The 23,908-nt window shown below is 32.6% G+C and overlaps 1 long non-coding RNA gene across 1 annotated transcript in view; it reads left to right on the top strand.

Annotated features, from left to right (window-relative positions):
- Positions 1-3,176: 3,176 nt before the first annotated feature.
- The window catches only part of LOC134700145 (uncharacterized), a 41,436-nt gene continuing 20,704 nt past the window's right edge, over positions 3,177-23,908 (top strand). Inside the window, exons 1-2 of the long non-coding RNA XR_010103788.1 lie at positions 3,177-3,274; positions 23,165-23,266. This is a non-coding gene — a long non-coding RNA (uncharacterized LOC134700145). The remainder of the gene's footprint in view (positions 3,275-23,164; positions 23,267-23,908) is intronic.

Consider the following 23,908-nt stretch of genomic DNA (forward strand, 5'->3'; position numbering starts at 1 on the left):
TTTTACCGGATTTGTTATACTATGAGCAACATGACGGGTGCACTATGTGGAGCAGAATCTAATCTGCTAACGCCCATGGAGCACCTCAGATCACCGCTAGTTTTTGGTTGTATTCGTATTGCTTGTTCTTTAGTTTCTATGTTGTGTTATATGTACTATTGTTTGTCTGTTTGTCTTTTTCAATTTTAGCCATAGCGTTTTCAATTGATTTTCAATTTATGATTTTGTCTGCGCCTCTGGTATCTTTTTCTCCCTCTTTAATCCTTATGTAAAGAAATTGACCGAATATAATGAATGTTTACCAGAGGAAGAATGATAAATATGATCACAATAAACATTTAATGTCTATATCTTTGTGCAGAATTTGATAATAATTCCTTAAAGAGTTCACAGAGTAACCAATCGGAAAAAAGAAACATAAAATGCAAGACGTAAACCTGTGTATGTTTACATATCATTGTCAATATAATGGAATTAAATGCGACTGTCGTACAAGTGAGAGGTTTAGCTATAGCTATACTACTGGGTTTCAGAGGGTTCGGAAGTTTTCCTCCATCTTCGATTTTTAAGTAACTAGATAACGTGGGTCTAGATCTTTGATGAAATGGGCACATTTTGAGAGTAGTTTTTAATTTACGTGTAAGACATTTGATGTTTTTTATAGAACATTGTGTGTTGTACCATAATTACGGCTGTAAGTTCTTAAAACACTACATTATTTTTGTTTGACTACATAATTCTTTCAACTTTGACATATAAGGTAAGATAAATTTATTTTTAAAATAGATAGTGCTATGAATTTTCTTTTTTAATTTATAGCAAGAAAACCGATTCGGTTTATCACACGAAGTGTTGCCATGTTCAATGCATAATCTATAAGAAGTAGCGTAAAAAATGTCCGGTCACCCATCCTTGTTCTTATATATAAAAAGCATGACAAAAACTACAACATGTTCATTTTAAAGATTATTAAAAAATCGATCAATTTTAAATAAGACACTCCAGTCCCCTTTATCCACCATTTTCTGTAATAGTTCGTGTAACGTGTTTGTGCGCTTGATTTTGGAATTTGATTAGGGACTCTCCGTTTTGAATGTTCTTCGGAGTTCAGTATTATTGTAATTTTACTTTTTTTCGACGGCTCTGCTTAATGCTGAGATTAGCATAATACTGCGATTCTTGCCCATGCAGAAATTCATACTGAATAATTAATATAAGTCGTATATTTGATATATTCCAAACCAGAAACTAAATAATGAATAGCCTGTACTTATATGTCAATGTCTTCTGTAGCAAAGATTGAAGTGTACAGCACAATGACACGCCAGTGTCTGTTGATAAGACTAACTTTATCGTTTTGGGTAGCATGTATAAGAGTCTTCGGATTATAATTAGTATTTTACTGCCTTTTTCAGCCTAAAACTACTCAATTGTATAGATATTTGAATATCTTTCATAAAATTGAGAATAGAAACGGGGAATGTGTCAAAGAGACAACAACCCAACCATACAGCAGACAACATCCGAAGGTCATCAACTGGTCTTCAAAGCAGCAAAAAAATCCCACACCGGCGGCGTTATTCAACAGACCCCTAAACAAATACATATACTAGTTCAGTGCTAATGAACGCCATACTAAACTCGAAATTGTACACAAGAAACTAAAATTAAAAATAATACAAGGCTAACCAAGGCCAAAGGCTCCTGACTTGGGACAGGCGTAACATTGCGGTGGGGTTAAACATTTTTATGCGATCTCAACCTCCCCCCTATACCTCTAGCCAATGCAAAAAAGTAAACGCATAACAATACGTAAATAAAATGAAAAGGAAATGAGGAATTGTTTGTCTGGTAGACCAAACTTGAATATATGTGATATTCAAATATTCAATGCCTTGCAAACAATTATCTAAAAAAATATATTGGTATTAATTTTTTTCATATTTTTCTAGTTTTACTTTTTATATAGACTATATGTATATATAGATAGGTGACTAAGGATTTCGGTAGGTGTGATTTCTCATTCACCGACATAACTGATGTTTTTCTCGCAAGGGAAGGAGGAGTCACTTTACACATTATACAAGTTGGTCTTTGGAAATTAATTTCTAATAATGTACGCGATCGTATTGGAAAAGGAACAAATACAAAATATCAATCCTAATAAAGCATTCTTAAGGATTTTTGTATCTGCTACATCAAACGTGAGAGACGTCTTTACATTGATAGCATCTTACTATCATATGTCTTGTTCTATGTTCTTTACTGATTTGTACATGTATTTGTATACCACAGAAACTCAAAAGTGATCAATTAGATGAAATTTCTATTTTATTATTTAAATCAAGTGGTGAAGTTAAAATTTTCGAAATTTTACAGACGCCATCACGAGTTGGTTGACCGTTATGATCAGTTTTACAGAGGCCTGTATGTCGTAACTACAATACCTGTCTCTTTTTACGATTGTGATCAACTTATTAGACTTTTTATAGGACTTGTAATAAAATAATCAACACCACCGGTGCAACATGTGGAGCAGGATCTTATTACCCTTCCGGAGCACCTGAGATCACCCCCAGTTTTGGTGGGGTTCGTGTTGCTTAGTCTTTTGTTTTCTATTTTGTGTCTTCTGTAGAATTATTTGTCTGTCTCTTTATTTTTTGCCATGGCGTTTTCGGTTGATTTTCAATCTATGAGTTTGACTGTCCCTCTGGTATCTTTCGTCCCTCTTTAACATTGCATTTAATTTAAAAACTATCATTTTTTAGTTGCTTTTTTTCTATTTTCCTTTTACCATTTTTGTTTGTGTATATTTTTCAAATACACAAACCTTCTTAAAACAAAGTCAACCCTGTCATAGTTTCATATACTAACTCGCCGAATTGTAATACTAAACAAACATTTAGGACTAGGCGTATATACATAACATTTTTGTTATTTAATTGTTAGGTGCAAATACTACATAACGAAGCCGCCTACCTAAACCAATAACAACAATATAAAAGGAGATGCATGCATGATCTGTGGTGTTCTACATTTCTTTGAATGTTCCTCATGATTAAAGTTGTAAGACAACATTGTTAGAAAATTACTTTTGCGTCAAGATTGGTTTGTTCTTATGAATGTTGTTATATGCATAACTGTCTGTCTTTAATAAAGGATTTTCTTTTCTTAGAAGGGAAGGACTGCATTACATAATGCTGCTAGAAATGATCAAACTGACGTAGTGCAGATATTAATTGACAATGGATGTGACGTCTATTTGCCGGACACTGTAAGTATTGCAGCAGATGGATAAAAGCCTCTTGTCCTTATGCTATATTTATCTATATATATATTTCACACAACTCAGTTGGCATGTCTTAGTTTTACATCAAAATACAGTAATACTATATATTTCGGGCGATAAATTATCAAGTTATTAATTGAAATATGGTAATAAAAGCAGAAATCATTCCTGTATAATGTATAAACGTATTTATATAATTAAAAACTATAAGTACATAAACAGAAAGTTTGATGACATGTGTACTTATCTATGTATTTGATACATGCTAGCTTTAGAAACCACACACTATAAAATATGTAGTATGCTTGCCATTGAGACAATTCTCATCAAGAGACCAAAATGACACAGACATTAACAACTATAGATCGCCGTACGGCCTTCAACAATGCGCAAAGGTAATACCGCATAGTCAGCTATAAAGAGACCCGAAATGACAATGTAAAACAATTCAAACAAGAAAAACAACAGCCTTATTTATGTACAAAACAAGGAACGAAAAACAAATAGCTAACACATAACACCGTTTATTGGCTAAGTTAGTTATCAGTAAAAAGTAAAATCCCACAGATACTGAACTCCGAGGAAAATTCAAAACGGAAAGGCCCTAATGAAATGCCAAAATTAAATGATAAAACACATCAAACAAATATCCAACAACTGTCATATTCCTGACTTGGGACATGCATTTTCAACTGTAGAAAATGTTGAGTTGAACCTGATTTATAGCGCTATGCAATACTGATGTGTTGCAATGGAAGCAAGTCAAATACATTATTTTCTGGAGACCTATGTCATAGATAAACAATTAACATGTGTAATAAATGAAATTACATGTACGTGGGGATAATGATTCATAAATCGTTCACACATAATCATATTGAAGATATACACATTCAATATAAAACTAAAAAAACTAAAAAACGGTCAACGATTTTAATATCGATGTTTCACCATGTTTTAAATAGCACATTCTGTTGTAAAAATGTAAAAAAAAAACACCAGACAAACTGTCATTTGCATCATATTTTACGTAACTTTTATTTATCTTTTCACCAATGGAATTTATATTCAAAATGGCATATACCTTTTTATTTGTTCAAGGAGTACAGTAATGTTAACTAAAACTATAAGGTGACCGACTTGATTTTTTCTTAATAAAAGCCACACAAATATGTCGTTGTAAGGTTGTGATGGGGTATTGATCAAACCCTAACTGAATATTTCTACTTTATATCTTGTTTCTCCAACAGCGTCATTTATTTAAAATGAACATTGAAAAGGTCCCTTTTAAAATCAAAAGATCAAATAAATCACACGATTGGAAATCAGTGGTCATATTTCTGACTTTAATCATGAATTTTCTTTAGTCGAAAATGGCATTTAGGTATGTAATTATACTTTGCAGCAAACAATGTAACAATGCTCTAACGATGCATTGGTTTTAACTTTTTAGCCGTACCTTTATAGATGGTTCTGAAGAAGGATTCCAACTTAGTTAAACGACTCATAGTCTTGTTCCATAAAATGTTTATGCAAAATAAAGCAATCAAAATACGAAAATCAACATAGTTTAAATGGGTATAGAAATGAAACAATATCTGACACCTTATTGTATATAATTGAAAATATACAAACAAGTCTTACGTCTTGGCTATTTGATAAATTATGTGACATGAAATAGTACTTGAAAGCATTTAACTTACATGCAAGTGTTGACAAATTGCATGACAAAATAAAGCATTGAACGTCAGAGATGTGACAGCTTTTAGTATAGTCTTACAATATGCTCTTAAGGAGGCCCGATGGTATTAAGAAATAAGAAAACAATTTAACATTCTATTTTCATTACAAATTGTCTTTATCAAAATACTAGTTGTTACTTGATATGGTACAAAAATCAACAAAACAAATATTTTGTTTTGCCCCCAGATGACTTTTAACATGTTTTTACATGTATTATTGAAAGAGCTCCATTTTATCGCCCTTTGATGAAAAATGCCATTTTTTTTCATTAAAATTGAAATATCTTTTTTAACTCATCGGTGACCTATATTTATCATTATTATTTTCAAATAAGCTATACATAATCTCAACTGTTGTAAAATTAAAGTTATTTCTATCATTTAGTTCGTTTTTTATTTCGATATTACCGTTTTTTCTCCTATTAGTTAAACAGAAAAAAGTAACTTATCAAAATGGATGCTTCTCAAAGACAGATTGTGAGCTTAAATAAACGGTCACCCATATTTTTATTTTATGTTTCTATTAAGTATAGGATCAAGTTTATTTATAGAAAAATACCTTGATTTGAAAAAAAAATATATTTATACTCGCGATCTTGCTTAAGTATATTGCATCACATCGATTTCAGACCTTGCATTTCTTTTTTTTCTCTGTCAAACTACCTTACAGATGGGTGCACTCCTAACCTGTACAGCAAGTTAACTTGATAACCAGTCATTTGGACTGGTCAAAGTTAACCTGTGACCGAATATAGGACTGCTCTGACCAGTCCTAGGATCAAAATCTAGTTAACTTGAAAAGCGGACTTGGTCCTAGGACTGTTTTTATGTCTGCCAAAAAGTTAACTTGGAAACAGGTCCGCTATTGATATAAGTTAACTTCGAACCAGTCCTGTCATAAGTTAACATAAGTTAACTTCGGAACCGGTCCTGTCATAAAGTTAACATAAGTTAACTTGGAAACCGGTCCTGCCACAAAGTTAACTTCTGCTTGGACAAATCCGATCAAAACCAGACCTGTTCCCAAGTTAACTTTTGACTGGTCTGCTCAACACTAAGTTAACTTGTAACCAGGACCGCTCTTCGTTGATTTAAAAAAAAAATAATATCTTTGTTTCGTAGTATAAACATCGAAAATAAAGTAATTTGAAAATTAATACTTCCGTTTTATGAACAGGATTAAATACAAATATTTGAAAATAAGTACGCACAGAACGTAACACAAATTTATCTGTGATCTGACAATTTATCTATTATATAAACTATTTCGGTTACAATGATAACAGGCACTGAATATATATATATTCCGAGATCAAATTCAATCATATTATGTATATTTTTGAAAAGAAGTATATTTGATGTTAGGTGTATACGTCCTTGTTAGTTATACATCTTGAACTATGCATCCACATTCAGCAATAGTTTAATTCATTTAAATAATGACTACAAAATTTTTTTCGTCTAAATTAAGGGTGCCAGCATGTCCTCTTTTTACTCAAAATACTGTTACGTAACAAAATTTCAGTAGTTTTGATGACTCCAGTTGACTTGTACAACAAAATTCTTTGACCGCATCCACCAAAACTGACAATATATGCACTTTAATTTGTAAATCTATATACCCGCATAGTAAATCAGCGATATTTTTTATGTCAGGATTCAATGTATAATACAATCATGACAATGGACAGCAAAATTGCAATACAATAACAAAAAATTTTGGTTCGCATAAATTTAGGATACCAGCATGTCCTCATTTTATTCAAAATATTGATACGTAACAAAATTTCAGTAGTTTTGATACCTCCAGCTGACCTGTACAACAAAATTGTTTGACCGCATCCACCAAAACTGACCATATGTGCACTTTAATTTGTAAATCTATATACCTGCATAGTAAATCAGCCATATTTTTTTATGTCAGGATTCAATGTATAATACAATCATGACAATGGACAGCAAAATTGCAATACAATAACAAAAAATTTTGGTTCGCATAAATTTAGGATACCAGCATGTCCTCATTTTATTCAAAATATTGATACGTAACAAAATTTCAGTAGTTTTGATACCTCCAGCTGACCTGTACAACAAAATTGTTTGACCGCATCCACCAAAACTGACCATATGTGCACTTTAATTTGTAAATCTATATACCTGCATAGTAAATCAGCCATATTTTTTTATGTCAGGATTCAATGTATAATACAATCATGACAATGGACAGCAAAATTGCAATACAATAACAAAAAAATTTTGTTCCCATAAATTTAGGATACCAGCATGTCCTCATTTTATTCAAAATATTGATACGTAACAAAATTTCAGTAGTTTTGATACCTCCAGCTGACTTGTACAACAAAATTATTTGACCACATTACCAAAACTGACCATATGTGAACTTTAAATTGTAAATCTATATACCAGCATAGTAAATCAGCCTTATTTTTAATGTCAGTATTCAATGTATAAAACAATCATGACAATGGACAGCAATATTGCAATATAATAACAACAAATTTTTGTTCGCCTAAATTAAGGGTGCCACCATGTCCTCTTTTTACTTAAAATACTGATATGTAACAAAACTTCAGTAGTTTTGATGCCTCCAGTTGACTTGTACAACAAAATTATTTGACCGTGTCCACCAAAACTGACAATATATGCACTTTAATTTGTAAATCTATATACCTGCATAGTAAATCAGCCATATTTTTTATGTCAGGATTCAATGTATAATACAATCATGACAATGGACAGCAATATTGCAATATAATAACAACAAATTTTTGTTCGCATAAATTTAGGATACCAGCATGTCCTAATTTTATTCAAAATATTGATACGTAACAAAATTTCAGTAGTTTTGATACCTCCAGCTGACCTGTACAACAAAATTGTTTGACCGCATCCACCAAAACTGACCATATGTGCACTTTAATTTGTAAATCTATATACCTGCATAGTAAATCAGCCATATTTTTTTATGTCAGGATTCAATGTATAATACAATCATGACAATGGACAGCAAAATTGCAATACAATAACAAAAAAATTTTGTTCGCATAAATTTAGGATACCAGCATGTCCTCATTTTATTCAAAATATTGATACATAACAAAATTTCAGTAGTTTTGATACCTCCAGCTGACTTGTACAACAAAATTATTTGACCACATTACCAAAACTGACCATATGTGAACTTTAAATTGTAAATCTATATACCAGCATAGTAAATCAGCCTTATTTTTAATGTCAGGATTCAATGTATAAAACAATCATGACAATGGACAGCAATATTGCAATATAATAACAACAAATTTTTGTTCGCATAAATTAAGGGTGCCACCTTGTCCTCTTTTTACTTAAAATACTGATACGTAACAAAATTTCAGTAGTTTTGATGCCTCCAGTTGACTTGTACAACATAATTATTTGACCGCGTCCACCAAAACTGACCATATATGCACTTTAATTTGTAAATCTATATACCTGCATAGTAAATCAGCCATATTTTTTATGTCAGGATTCAATGTATAATACAATCATGACAATGGACAGCAATATTGCAATATAATAACAACAAATTTTTGTTCGCATAAATTTAGGATACCAGCATGTCCTCATTTTATTCAAAATATTGATACGTAACAAAATTTCAGTAGTTTTGATACCTCCAGCTGACTTGTACAACAAAATTTTTTGACCACATTACCAAAACTGACCATATGTGAACTTTAAATTGTAAATCTATATATCAGCATAGTAAATCAGCCTTATTTTTAATGTCAGGATTCAATGTATAATACAATCATGACAATGGACAGCAATATTGCAATATAATAACAAAAAATTTTTGTTCGCATAAATTTAGGATACCAGCATGTCCTCATTTTATTCAAAATATTGATACGTAACAAAATTTCAGTAGTTTTGATACCTCCAGCTGACCTGGACAACAAAATTGTTTGACCGCATCCACCAAAACTGACCATATGTGCACTTTAATTTGTAAATCTATATACCTGCATAGTAAATCAGCCATATTTTTTTATGTCAGGATTCAATGTATAATACAATCATGACAATGGACAGCAAAATTGCAATACAATAACAAAAAAATTTTGTTCGCATAAATTTAGGATACCAGCATGTCCTCATTTTATTCAAAATATTGATACGTAACAAAATTTCAGTAGTTTTGATACCTCCAGCTGACTTGTACAACAAAATTATTTGACCACATTACCAAAACTGACCATATGTGAACTTTAAATTGTAAATCTATATACCAGCATAGTAAATCAGCCTTATTTTTAATGTCAGTATTCAATGTATAAAACAATCATGACAATGGACAGCAATATTGCAATATAATAACAACAAATTTTTGTTCGCCTAAATTAAGGGTGCCACCATGTCCTCTTTTTACTTAAAATACTGATATGTAACAAAACTTCAGTAGTTTTGATGCCTCCAGTTGACTTGTACAACAAAATTATTTGACCGTGTCCACCAAAACTGACAATATATGCACTTTAATTTGTAAATCTATATACCTGCATAGTAAATCAGCCATATTTTTTATGTCAGGATTCAATGTATAATACAATCATGACAATGGACAGCAATATTGCAATATAATAACAACAAATTTTTGTTCGCATAAATTTAGGATACCAGCATGTCCTAATTTTATTCAAAATATTGATACGTAACAAAATTTCAGTAGTTTTGATACCTCCAGCTGACCTGTACAACAAAATTGTTTGACCGCATCCACCAAAACTGACCATATGTGCACTTTAATTTGTAAATCTATATACCTGCATAGTAAATCAGCCATATTTTTTTATGTCAGGATTCAATGTATAATACAATCATGACAATGGACAGCAAAATTGCAATACAATAACAAAAAAATTTTGTTCGCATAAATTTAGGATACCAGCATGTCCTCATTTTATTCAAAATATTGATACATAACAAAATTTCAGTAGTTTTGATACCTCCAGCTGACTTGTACAACAAAATTATTTGACCACATTACCAAAACTGACCATATGTGAACTTTAAATTGTAAATCTATATACCAGCATAGTAAATCAGCCTTATTTTTAATGTCAGGATTCAATGTATAAAACAATCATGACAATGGACAGCAATATTGCAATATAATAACAACAAATTTTTGTTCGCATAAATTAAGGGTGCCACCTTGTCCTCTTTTTACTTAAAATACTGATACGTAACAAAATTTCAGTAGTTTTGATGCCTCCAGTTGACTTGTACAACATAATTATTTGACCGCGTCCACCAAAACTGACCATATATGCACTTTAATTTGTAAATCTATATACCTGCATAGTAAATCAGCCATATTTTTTATGTCAGGATTCAATGTATAATACAATCATGACAATGGACAGCAATATTGCAATATAATAACAACAAATTTTTGTTCGCATAAATTTAGGATACCAGCATGTCCTCATTTTATTCAAAATATTGATACGTAACAAAATTTCAGTAGTTTTGATACCTCCAGCTGACTTGTACAACAAAATTTTTTGACCACATTACCAAAACTGACCATATGTGAACTTTAAATTGTAAATCTATATATCAGCATAGTAAATCAGCCTTATTTTTAATGTCAGGATTCAATGTATAATACAATCATGACAATGGACAGCAATATTGCAATATAATAACAAAAAATTTTTGTTCGCATAAATTTAGGATACCAGCATGTCCTCATTTTATTCAAAATATTGATACGTAACAAAATTTCAGTAGTTTTGATACCTCCAGCTGACTTGTACAACAAAATTATTTGACCACATTACCAAAACTGACCATATGTGAACTTTAAATTGTAAATCTATATACCAGCATAGTAAATCAGCCTTATTTTTAATGTCAGGATTCAATGTATAATACAATCATGACAATGGACAGCAATATTGCAATATAATAACAACAAATTTTTGTTTGCCTTAATTAAGGGTGCCAGCATGTCCTCTTTTTGCTTAAAATACTGATACGTAACAAAATTTCAGTAGTTTTGATGCCTCCAGTTGACTTGTACAACAAAATTATTTGACCGCATCCACCAAAACTGCTCATATATGCACTTTAATTTGTAAATCTATATACCAGCATAGTAAATCAGCCATGTTTTTATGTCAGGATTCAATGTATAATACAATCATGACAATGGACAGCAATATTGCAATATAATAACAACGAATTTTTGTTCGCATAAATTTAGGATACCAGCATGTCCTCATTTTATTCAAAATATTGATACGTAACAAAATTTCAGTAGTTTTGATACCTCCTGCTGACTTGTACAACAAAATTATTTGACCGCATCCACCAAAACTCAGACCATACGTGCACTTTAATTTGAAAATCTTTATACCCGGACAGTAAATCAGTCTTTTTTTTTATGTCAGGATTTAATGTATAATACAATCATGACAATGGACAGCAATATTGCAATATAATAACAACGAATTTTTGTTCGCACAAATTTAGGATACCAGCATGTCCTCATTTTATTCAAAATATTGATACGTAACAAAATTTCAGTAGTTTTGATACCTCCTGCTGACTTGTACAACAAAATTATTTGACCGCATCCACCAAAACTCAGACCATACGTGCACTTTAATTTGAAAATCTTTATACCCGGACAGTAAATCAGTCTTTTTTTTTTATCAGGATTTAATGTATAATACAATCATGAAAATGGACAGCAATATTGCAATATAATAACAACGATTTTTGTTCGCATAAATTTAGGATACCAGCATGTCCTCATTTTATTCAAAATATTGATACGTAACAAAATTTCAGTAGTTTTGATACCTCCAGCTGACTTGTACAACAAAATTATTTGACCACATTACCAAAACTGACCATATGTGAACTTTAAATTGTAAATCTATATACCAGCATAGTAAATCAGCTTTATTTTTAATGTCAGGATTCAATGTATAAAACAATCATGACAATGGACAGCAATATTGCAATATAATAACAACAAATTTTTGTTCGCATAAATTAAGGGTGCCACCTTGTCCTCTTTTTACTTAAAATACTGATACATAACAAAATTTCAGTAGTTTTGATGCCTCCAGTTGACTTGTACAACAGAATTATTTGACCGCGTCCACCAAAACTGACCATATATGCACTTTATTTTGTAAATCTATATACCTGCATAGTAAATCAGCCATATTTTTTATGTCAGGATTCAATGTATAATACAATCATGACAATGGACAGCAATATTGCAATATAATAACAACAAATTTTTGTTCGCATAAAATTAGGATACCAGCATGTCCTCATTTTATTCAAAATATTGATACGTAACAAAATTTCAGTAGTTTTGATACCTCCAGCTGACCTGTACAACAAAATTGTTTGACCGCATCCACCAAAACTGACCATATGTGCACTTTAATTTGTAAATCTATATACCTGCATAGTAAATCAGCCATATTTTTTTATGTCAGGATTCAATGTATAATACAATCATGACAATGGACAGCAAAATTGCAATACAATAACAAAAAATTTTTGTTCGCATAAATTTAGGATACCAGCATGTCCTCATTTTATTCAAAATATTGATACGTAACAAAATTTCAGTAGTTTTGATACCTCCAGCTGACTTTTACAACAAAATTATTTGACCACATTACCAAAACTGACCATATGTGAACTTTAAATTGTAAATCTATATACCAGCATAGTAAATCAGCCTTATTTTTAATGTCAGGATTCAATGTATAATACAATCATGACAATGGACAGCAATATTGCAATACAATAACAAAAAATTTTTGTTTGCCTTAATTAAGGGTGCCAGCATGTCCTCTTTTTGCTTAAAATACTGATACGTAACAAAATTTCAGTAGTTTTGATGCCTCCAGTTGACTTGTACAACAAAATTATTTGACCGCATCCACCAAAACTGCTCATATATGCACTTTAATTTGTAAATCTATATACCAGCATAGTAAATCAGCCATGTTTTTTATGTCAGGATTCAATGTATAATACAATCATGACAATGGACAGCAATATTGCAATATAATAACAACGAATTTTTGTTCGCATAAATTTAGGATACCAACATGTCCTCATTTTATTCAAAATATTGATACGTAACAAAATTTCAGTAGTTTTGATACCTCCTGCTGACTTGTACAACAAAATTATTTGACCGCATCCACCAAAACTCAGACCATACGTGCACTTTAATTTAAAAATCTTTATACCCGGACAGTAAATCAGTCTTTTTTTTTATGTCAGGATTTAATGTATAATACAATCATGACAATGGACAGCAATATTGCAATAGAATAACAACAAATTTTTGTTCGCATAAATTTAGGATACCAGCATGTCCTAATTTTATTCAAAGTATTGATACGTAACAAAATTTCAGTAGTTTTGATACCTCCAGCTGACTTGTACAACAAAATTATTTGACCACATTACCAAAACTGACCATATGTGAACTTTAAATTGTAAATCTATATACCAGCATAGTAAATCAGCCTTATTTTTAATGTCAGGATTCAATGTATAATACAATCATGACAATGGACAGCAATATTGCAATACAATAACAAAAAATTTTTGTTCGCATAAATTTAGGATACCAGCATGTCCTCATTTTATTCAAAATATTGATACGTAACAAAATTTCAGTAGTTTTGATACATCCAGCTGACTTGTACAACAAAATTATTTGACCACATTACCAAAACTGACCATATGTGAACTTTAAATTGTAAATCTATATACCAGCATAGTAAATCAGCCTTATTTTTAATTTCAGGATTCAATGTATAATACAATCATGACAATGGACAGCAATATTGCAATATAATAACAACAAATTTTTGTTTGCCTTAATTAAGGGTGCCAGCATGTCCTCTTTTTGCTTAAAATACTGATACGTAACAAAATTTCAGTAGTTTTGATGCCTCCAGTTGACTTGTACAACAAAATTATTTGACCGCATCCACCAAAACTGCCCATATATGCACTTTAATTTGTAAATCTATATACCAGCATAGTAAATCAGCCATGTTTTTTATGTCAGGATTCAATGTATAATACAATCATGACAATGGACAGCAATATTGCAATATAATAACAACGAATTTTTGTTCGCATAAATTTAGGATACCAGCATGTCCTCATTTTATTCAAAATATTGATACGTAACAAAATTTCAGTAGTTTTGATACCTCCTGCTGACTTGTACAACAAAATTATTTGACCGCATCCACCAAAACTCAGACCATACGTGCACTTTAATTTGAAAATCTTTATACCCGGACAGTAAATCAGTCTTTTTTTTTATGTCAGGATTTAATGTATAATACAATCATGACAATGGACAGCAATATTGCAATATAATAACAACGAATTTTTGTTCGCATAAATTTAGGATACCAGCATGTCCTCATTTTATTCAAAATATTGATACGTAACAAAATTTCAGTAGTTTTGATACCTCCTGCTGACTTGTACAACAAAATTATTTGACCGCATCCACCAAAACTCAGACCATACGTGCACTTTAATTTGAAAATCTTTATACCCGGACAGTAAATCAGTCTTTTTTTTTTATGTCAGGATTTAATGTATAATACAATCATGACAATGGACAGCAATATTGCAATATAATAACAACGATTTTTGTTCGCATAAATTTAGGATACCAGCATGTCCTCATTTTATTCAAAATATTGATACGTAACAAAATTTCAGTAGTTTTGATACCTCCAGCTGACTTGTACAACAAAATTATTTGACCGCATTACCAAAACTGACCATATGTGCACTTTAATTTGTAAATCTATATACACCATGACATACCCGCATAGTATTAATCAGCCATATTTTTTATGTCAGGAATCAATGTATAATATAATCATGACAATGGACAGCAATATTGCAATTTAATAACAACAAATTTTTGTTCGCATAAATTTAGGATACCAGTGTGTCCTCCTTTTATTCAAAATATTGATACGTAACAAAATTTCAGTAGTTTTAATACCTCATGCTGACTTGGGAAACAAAACTATTTGACCAAAACTGATCATATGTGCACTTTTATTTGCAAATCTATATACCCGCATACCATTGTACCGAGCGCCTTAATGTCTTTTCCTGGCGCTCCTGTTCACATTTTAGTAATACCGTAAATGTACATGTAATCAATAATATTAGAAAACTATTAATGCAAAATATTCTGAATAAATTGAGAATGTCAGAATTTCATCTCTTTATTCATAATAACAGTCACATCATATATACAGGAGTTCATGACAGTGTACGTGTAAAACAAAACTATTATGCCACATCATCAAAGTACCAACACTGACATGTCTGAATTAATTTGTACTATTTACAATGATTTAATAAAAAAAAAAGTATACGAGGTTCTCTTCTTGGAATCTATTATGTCGGTTGATTGATTTTGTTTATAGTTAAACGTCAAGTGGCAACTATTTCATTAAAGTGCGCATTGAGTATAATTTTAGGACGTCCCATATAAATATCGGCAATAACAAATCTCTCGATAAATCTGACGAATTTGACGAGATTGTTGATAGTTTTACCACACCGTATGCTTACGGACACTGTACAATTTCTGTTAGAATATTCTGCAGGAAATAGAATAGTAAATCCAATGCAAACAAGTTGAATATCAATGAAATATCCATGCAAGTATAAATTTAGGCATAAAATAAAATTTAGGAAGGGACAGGTAAACAACGGGGAACGAAGTAACGTAGACAATGTTGTAATACCGAGCTGAAAAGAAGGGTCATACCAAAAGATAGAACATTTTGTTGTAAATAGTGTATTTACATTTTACCGTTTTTAATATGAAAGAAACAACTTTTATATTTGAATGATGGATGACTTTTTATGCATACCAGAATAGTGTAAATATTGGTGATAGGGTCACATCCCCCAGACGAGATAAATTAATATCTCTTTTATAGTTTTAAAGGTTTTATATATCTTTTAAACATAATCTTGAGGATTTTAACCGCGAGTGATATTACACCTTCTTCTTCTTCTGTTTGTATTGCCTTCCTTTAAGGAACACCAAGAATATCTTGTCATGAATGTTATGTACACTATCTACATATCTCCAATTCTCCTCCCAGAATGTTTTATATATACACATGCATACACGACCCACTTTTCCACTTTTATCAATTAATTTTATCTATTTATCATATCAAAAATAATTAATTAATTTAAATTGTCTTTAGTGGAATTTTATAAAGTTAACGTTAGATTTTAAAGACTACATTGCCAATATCTCCAGCAATCAGATTTATAGAGTCACTGTTCATGTACAAATATCACTACCACGTTGTTTATTGGGCATTTTTGCTGTCTTTTCTAGCAGTTTCAGTCTCATTAAGTATAGTTGATGACATAACACACTTGATAACTTTGTAATAGTATTTTGTTGATCCACACTAAAATATTTGCTAAAATTTGTACAGTCTAAAATTAGCAGAAGAATCACATCTTTGTTTCCAAACAGCTCAGACCACTTGCTTTCACCAATCACATTGATAACCTCTAACTTGAGACGGTTGTAATATATTTGTCTAGTTGAAAATAAGGCAGGACAATCAAGAATGATGTGCGTTAGATCTTCGGAATATATTGTGCACAGTTTACAAATCTGATCTGAGTGTTCTATGTTGTACTTGTGTTTGATAACTTGTGTCATAAATGTTCCAGTAAGCATTCTGGCTTTTGTAATGCCCATTTTGACCTCAGAGACCATTGAGCGCAACGATTTCCATATTAGATGGGGCTTTCCAACAGCCAAATCTTTTGTATTGATATGTTTCAGAGTTGATTTTTTGTCAGACTCCGCCACTAATATATTAGTCCATGTTTTCTGAATTGCACTTTTACATTGATGTTTGAACGCTAATTTTGAAGGTGGTTCTGCCATTAGAGTATCAATTTTCGGCAACTTGTACTGTTCAAGAATATCCTGTATTCGACCAAAAAAGCTTTCTTGATTTTCACCATTTACAGCCAATTGTCTCATCATGAGGTTCTTCAGAGTGGAGTTATTACCGGAGATAATGTTATATAGAAGGCTTAAGTGTCTTTTATGCAACTCTGCTTCTACAGGCAATGCACCAAGTAATAAATAAACTATTTCTGTTGCTGTACGTGTCGGCAATGATTGGAATCTACGTAGATTTGAAATATGAAATTTCCTTAAAATGTCTATTTGTGATTTGTTCAGTGGCAACACTTCTAACCCAAACAGAAGCTTTGGCAGTATGTAAGACTGATAGATTTTGTAGGCAACAATGGGATTGATTCCGTTCGAGCCATGTAGTCCTGTGCTAATCAATGCATACATAGTCCTCCTTGCTAAACTTATACGATCCTCTAAATTCAGATTATTTTCTTTAAGCTCAGATCTAAGATTCCCAGATGCACAGTTTGATTGGATGGCGAAATATCAGAGTCACCAAGTTTCCAAGATAATGTTGATTTAATACTGTTTGATTTACTAAATACTACTGCTTTGGTCTTTTAGGGGTGAATTGAAACTCTGTCTTGCACAGCATGTCTATGTAAGGTGGATAACATACATTGTAGTTCGTTTGGATTTGAAGACAAGAGAGCGATATCGTCCGCACATGTAGGACATCCCAGATAAGCATTGCCCATCCTGAAACCTAGCCTTGTTTCCTGTTATTCCATCAGTAAATTGTTGTTATAGATTTTATACAGTAGTGGAGATAAAATGCCACCTTGTCTCACTCCCTGAAGTATATTAAATTTCGAACTTATTGCACCGGCCCATCTGACTTTTGAGGTCATACCATCATATAGATCTCTAACGATTGTCCAAATTTTAGGGTGGACTCCTATTTCATACAACTTATCCAAAACAATTACATGGCTGACAACATCAAACGCTTTCATACTATCAACAGTGATGAGACATAATGGAATTAATGGTGTAAGTTTGCTCTCGCATTTTGCTTCAGAGACTATTAGTGCTGCTAAGAGCATGGAAACTCCTTTCGTGAAGCCAAATTGAAGTGGACTCTGTTTGTTTTCAAAATGTTTTTCAATTTTTGGTAATAACACACATTCAAAAAGTTTGGTGAAGACCGGTGTTACAGTAATACCTCTGTAATTATCCAGAATCGCAGGATCTTTCAGTTTTTTCAAAATTGGTGTAAGTATTCCAGACTTTAATGTTTCTGGAAAGCTGCCGAAGCTTAAAATAGAATTAAATGTTGTTGTGATACTTGGAATCAAAATGTCCCCAGAGGCTTTCAATTGTTCTGAACATATCTCAAATTCGTCAGAAGCTTTACCAGTATGTAAATGTTTAATGCCATTTTGAATTTCCATTTCTGTAAATGGTTCCAGCGGGTCATCAGAGCTATTTCAAAATTCAGTTATGAGTTTATGACGGATAGTGCAGAGCTCAAGATATTTTTCATCATACCCATTGTCCTTTGGGATTGCTAAATCTTCAAAATATTTAAAAAAACATCCTCTCTGTTCATCTGGGTCATTCACTTCATTGTTGCCCTCTTGTAAATAAGGTGTTTTAACTACTGACTTCCCTCTGTTCCTTCGAATTAAGCGGTGGAATAATTCAGTAGTAGGATTTTCCATAATTTGATTATAGAGATCTTGTCTGTCCGTATATTTTTCCAAACGGAATTGACGACGAAGCTCTCTTTGAGCAGTAATTTTTTGTTGTTTAAGTGGGCCCTCTGGCTTTCCTTTTTCACACCACTCTCTGTACAATTTGTGACAGTTAGTTATTAAAATTCTCGCTGCTGGTGAGGCCTTCCACTTTGGGCCTTTAAGATAGATAATCTTCCTTGGCGTTGATGCTTTTGTGGCTTTTTGCAAGATTGACATTAATATTTCAATAGTTGGATCTGAGTTTATTTTGTTATAACTGTTTTCAAGTTCAAGACGCAGAGTATTCTGATAAGTATCGATATCCATTTTCTCCCATTGATATTTCCAAATTGCTGAAGACTGTCGGCTTGGTCTTTGAATTGAGGCAAAGTTTATGTTAATGACAGCAGACACAATGGTATGGTTAGAAAGATTTGTGGCATGCTTTTCATGAATAATGTAGTCCTGTATCAGATCTTTGTGTGAAGACAAGATGTAATCAATTTGTGAGGATCCAGCCCCGGAGTGTTGCATAAATGTGTGTTTTGTTGCTGCTGACACAATAAGTTTGTGGTCCCTAACAAACGAGTGGATGCACACGTCATGTTTATTACCAGCCCTAGGCTCTAGAAGTGTTCCGTTCAGGTCACCGGCTATTACAATTCTATGGGTATCACTATAGTTGTTTATTATAAAATCTAAAATATCGAGACATTCTCCATATTCCACAACAGAGTTGACTGACGCATTGTTCGTTGGGAGGTATACGCAAATAAGACATATCTTTGGATCTGAGTTAATTAAAATTCCGATGATTCTTTCGTTTCCTTCATCAATTTTAGTGACTTTACCAGAAATTGAAGACGACCATACAATTCCTACACCCCCTTACCCTCTTGGCAAGTTGAATCCAGAAATCTGTTCATAGGTGTCTGAGCAACGAACAAAAGATACTTTATCTTGGAAGAATTTGTCAAAATTATGCACTTGAAAGTCATAGAGCCAGTGCTCTTGAATACATATGATATCATAATTTGGGCCCAAAAAGTCTGAGAAGGCAGAATTTGATGAAATACCTTCGATGTTACAAGTTGCTAATTTTAATCCCGATTTGAGATCACTTCCTCTATAAGTAGGAGTTCTGGCGGTTTCTTGCGCGACAGGGTTGTTTCTAAAAAATGGTTTGAAGCATTATTTTGGTCTTTTCCTGAGTTGCAATTGTTTGTGTGCACATCGGCTTCAACAGAAATTATCTCCCTTTGGTTATTATCATGAATTGAGAATGAGTTGTGTATATCAGGCTTGCGAGTTTCATCCTGCATGTTTTCTTGCAGTGTTAACAACTTCCTTTCTAAAGGAACATTTGTATCTAAATCTGAGATATTTTGTCCTGAGTGGCTGATATCTGATTGTTCTATGTCATGAATATCTGGTGTTTGATCTGTTATTTGGTATGTCTCACATCTATTTTTGCAGGTTTTTCCTCATATTTATATTGATGTTTTGTATAAGTCTGCATAGGTCGTTTGATTGGATTTGTACCTTGAGATCTATGGCTATGTTGTACTTCCTGTACTGTGGGGTATCTATGGTTTGAGTTATTTACCCCTTGATTGAATCTGTCAATTTCACTTTCTAGTTGACCAATATAAGCCTTTTCAATAGAATTGTCACGATTTGGTTTAGAGTTTTGTCTGATGGGTTGTTTCTTATACTTTGACTTAGGCCCCTCAGGATGTTTTTGCTCCATTAGATCTTTGTTTTTATCACTTGAGAGACAGTTTTGACTGTTGAGACTGGGTCCCATATTTTTGCTTACATCAAGAGTGTCGCTTGAGAGACAGTTTTGTTTGTTGGGACTAGGTCCCATATTTTTGCTGTCGTCTAAAGTGTCAAGATTCATGGTATTGATTGTTAAACTATCCGAGACTGATCTTTTCCTGTTTATAGTATATGTTTTGGAATTTTCAGAGTTAATATCATTTGAGTGCGATGACATTTTATCAGGCGATTGCCTTGGAGCATATATTAGGTTGTCTGAACAAACTGGACATACATAGTCCTTGTCTCCCATGCATGACGGGTTATTAATGTTCCCACATGAAAAATGAATCCATTCCTCGCATTGACCACATTCAATAGTATTTTCACCTGCCTCCTGATTACATAGGGGACAAATACATAAATGTACATGTATGGAATCCTGTATGGCAGATACACTGTTGTTTTTTGCAATTGTTATAGTATCTTGAGCACTATCAGATGAAGTACCAGTACTTTCATTACAAGACGTGACCATTGTGAGTGCCTTGAGTGGGCCATTTGTTAGACAAGGGTTTTCTACCAGATTGCTTGATGACGTTTGACAGTATGGAAGCCCTAAATTGTTATCCTTCTGTATGTCATTATGATTTTGTTGTTCTTTGGTCTTAGAAATGGACGTAAGATCAATAGTGTCAAATATGCCCTTATTTATAACAGACAAATCTTCATAATGTGCGGATAGTTTGGCACATAAGTCTCCATAAATATCAGATACAAATAAATCTACTCTGTTTCCATTAACAACTACTCTAGAGGAAGTGTGATAGAGGTTGATTACAAATTTAAGTGTTCTACCCATAGAACCATCTCTCAGTCTGTTGTATACTTTTATACATGAATCTACTATAGCATTTTGATAGTCAACACCCTCCGTTGTTTTGGGTTTATAAGAGGTACTTTTTGCCAAGAGTTGATGTAGCAAAGTTTTGAAAAGTTCATATGTTGAAGTACTAAATTCAATAACCAAGTTATTAGCCTTCCATTCTGATACCACATGTTCTTTATCACAACTCACTTTCTTTTTCTCTAAAGCTTTTTGGTGGTTTAGATTATATGACCTAAGGACGTGTGTTGAAGGTTGTGCACCTAAAGAGCTGGTCGATGCACATTTCCTAATAATCCTTTTTTCTGTGACTTCCATTTTGAATTATTGACAGACAAGTTTATTGCTCATTAAGATAACTGACTGTAGGTATTAAGTTCTACTAAGATATATATCGTGATGTAACAATGGAGAATATGGCAAGTAGTCTATCACAATTGTTCAGCTTTAATGTTTTGTAAGATTATTATTACGACTTTTTAGCAAAAATTAAAAAACAGGAACGATTATATGATGATTATATATTCTCAGACCAGCAAAAGTCCTGATATGCCTTCACATCAACGCTAGTTAAAATAAGTTAAAAGTCTATAAAAGTCTCTTGACTAAAAGTTCGCCATTTTGTTTTGTTTTAAAAAATGGAGGACGTCTCACTGGTAAAATCAAATAGTTGGATAGGTAGGACGTGTATGTACAAATTAAAAGTCAATAGTTCATTTAAAACACTAAAAGGAATGTCTCATCACTAAAAACTACTATAAAAACGGTGCTTGTGGGTGAATAACAACTTTAAAAGGTAAAAATTTGGTGCTCGGTAAAACTTCGTGCTGCTTGCTGTACAGGTAAACGGAAGTGTTCTAGGATTGGTGGTTCTCCTGACATAGGAGGGAGTTGCAGTACAGGTAACAGGTAACAGGTAACAGGTAACAGGTGTTGCCGATATCCCGTGATATAAGAATAGTGTTCCGATGCGTTGGATAACCTTTCTATCCGCCTTCTAATAAAAAACCTATGTGTGATCGTATAGCCATTTTTTATTTATATAAGAATACATGTATATCAAATAAAAGGGAGCATTTGTATAATATCTAGTAGAGTCTAGCGAGTAAATAATAAATGATATCTGTGGAAAAACAATGCGAATGTTGAATTGTTTACATATTTTATTGAAAGCTCAAGTCTGATATGAAAACTCTTATAACGATAATCTGTCATAAGCACACCTGTCCTCAGGTCTGGTCAATAGCAGACTTGTCCACAGGTCTGGTCAAAAGCAGACCTGTCCTCAGGTCTGGTCAGGAGCAGACCTGTCCACAGGTCTGGTCTGAGGCAGACCTGTCCTCAGGACGGGTCAAAAGCAGACTTGTCCACAGGTCTGGTCTGGGCAGACCTGTCCTCAGGACTGGTCAAAAGCAGACTTGTCCACAGGTCTGGTCTGGAGCAGACTTGTCGATAGGTCTGCAGCAGTCCTAAAAAAGCAGACCGTAGGTCTGGTCCACCAACGACGAAGTTAACTTGCTTGACTGCTTAAAAATTCTCAAGTTAACTTAGAAAGCAGTCAACAAGTTAACTCTAAGTTAACTTTTGTCAAGGTTAGGACCGCACCCATCTGTATTGACAACAAAAGTTTGTGGGACAAGAAAGATATTAATTTCAGAAAGTTGTTACGTATGTTAAATGTGTAATTAATATTACTTAAACACCAAAATGCACTTCAAGTTAATGTTTTTATTTAAGGATGGAGATACTCCGCTACATATAGCAGCCAAAAAAAGCTACCCACAGATAGTCAGATATTTGTTGAACATAGATTGTGATCCAAACATAATAAATACTAAGGTAAGTTCCACTGAATCGATCGATTGTGTGTACGTGTAAGTGTGGCAGTCTGGATTGGATGTGAGTGGGTTTTCCTGATGTATCATATAAACGTACTTTTCGATTGTATAAATGAATGTTATTTATACAGAAATTAAAATAAAGTTAGTGTCTTTCACTTGCAATGTCAAAGCAGTACAATGTTGCGCGCATATCAGTCGTAAAAATCTTGAAAGTCACTTTTTAGCTATCATACCAAATCGCTGTTGTTGTTTAAAACATTAATGTGACGTCCGTCTATTGTTGTACCCGTTCTTAAATTGGACTATAATATCCCTTTTTGAAAACATTATGTTACCTTTAACGTTCGAATAATTTTAAGAATAGTTAAAAACCAATTGTTCAGAGAACAATTGAAGGTTTTTCCACCACAAACAATATATTTTGATATGAAAACATTGAAATTCAGTTTAAATGTCAATTCCTATGGCTGAATGATGTATAAAAATGAATTTAGAGCAAAGGTCAAAATCTAGAACGTCGAATTTGCTTATGACATGACCTTAATTTCAAAGTCATACACCAAGGACCTTAAATCAAAAGACCCTAGGTCTGTAATACATGTATGTATGGATGATAAGTTAAATCACGTTACGCGTTATT

This window comes from Mytilus trossulus, unplaced genomic scaffold (assembly GCF_036588685.1).
Source record: "Mytilus trossulus isolate FHL-02 unplaced genomic scaffold, PNRI_Mtr1.1.1.hap1 h1tg000122l__unscaffolded, whole genome shotgun sequence".
NCBI classification, from domain to species: domain Eukaryota; kingdom Metazoa; phylum Mollusca; class Bivalvia; order Mytilida; family Mytilidae; genus Mytilus; species Mytilus trossulus.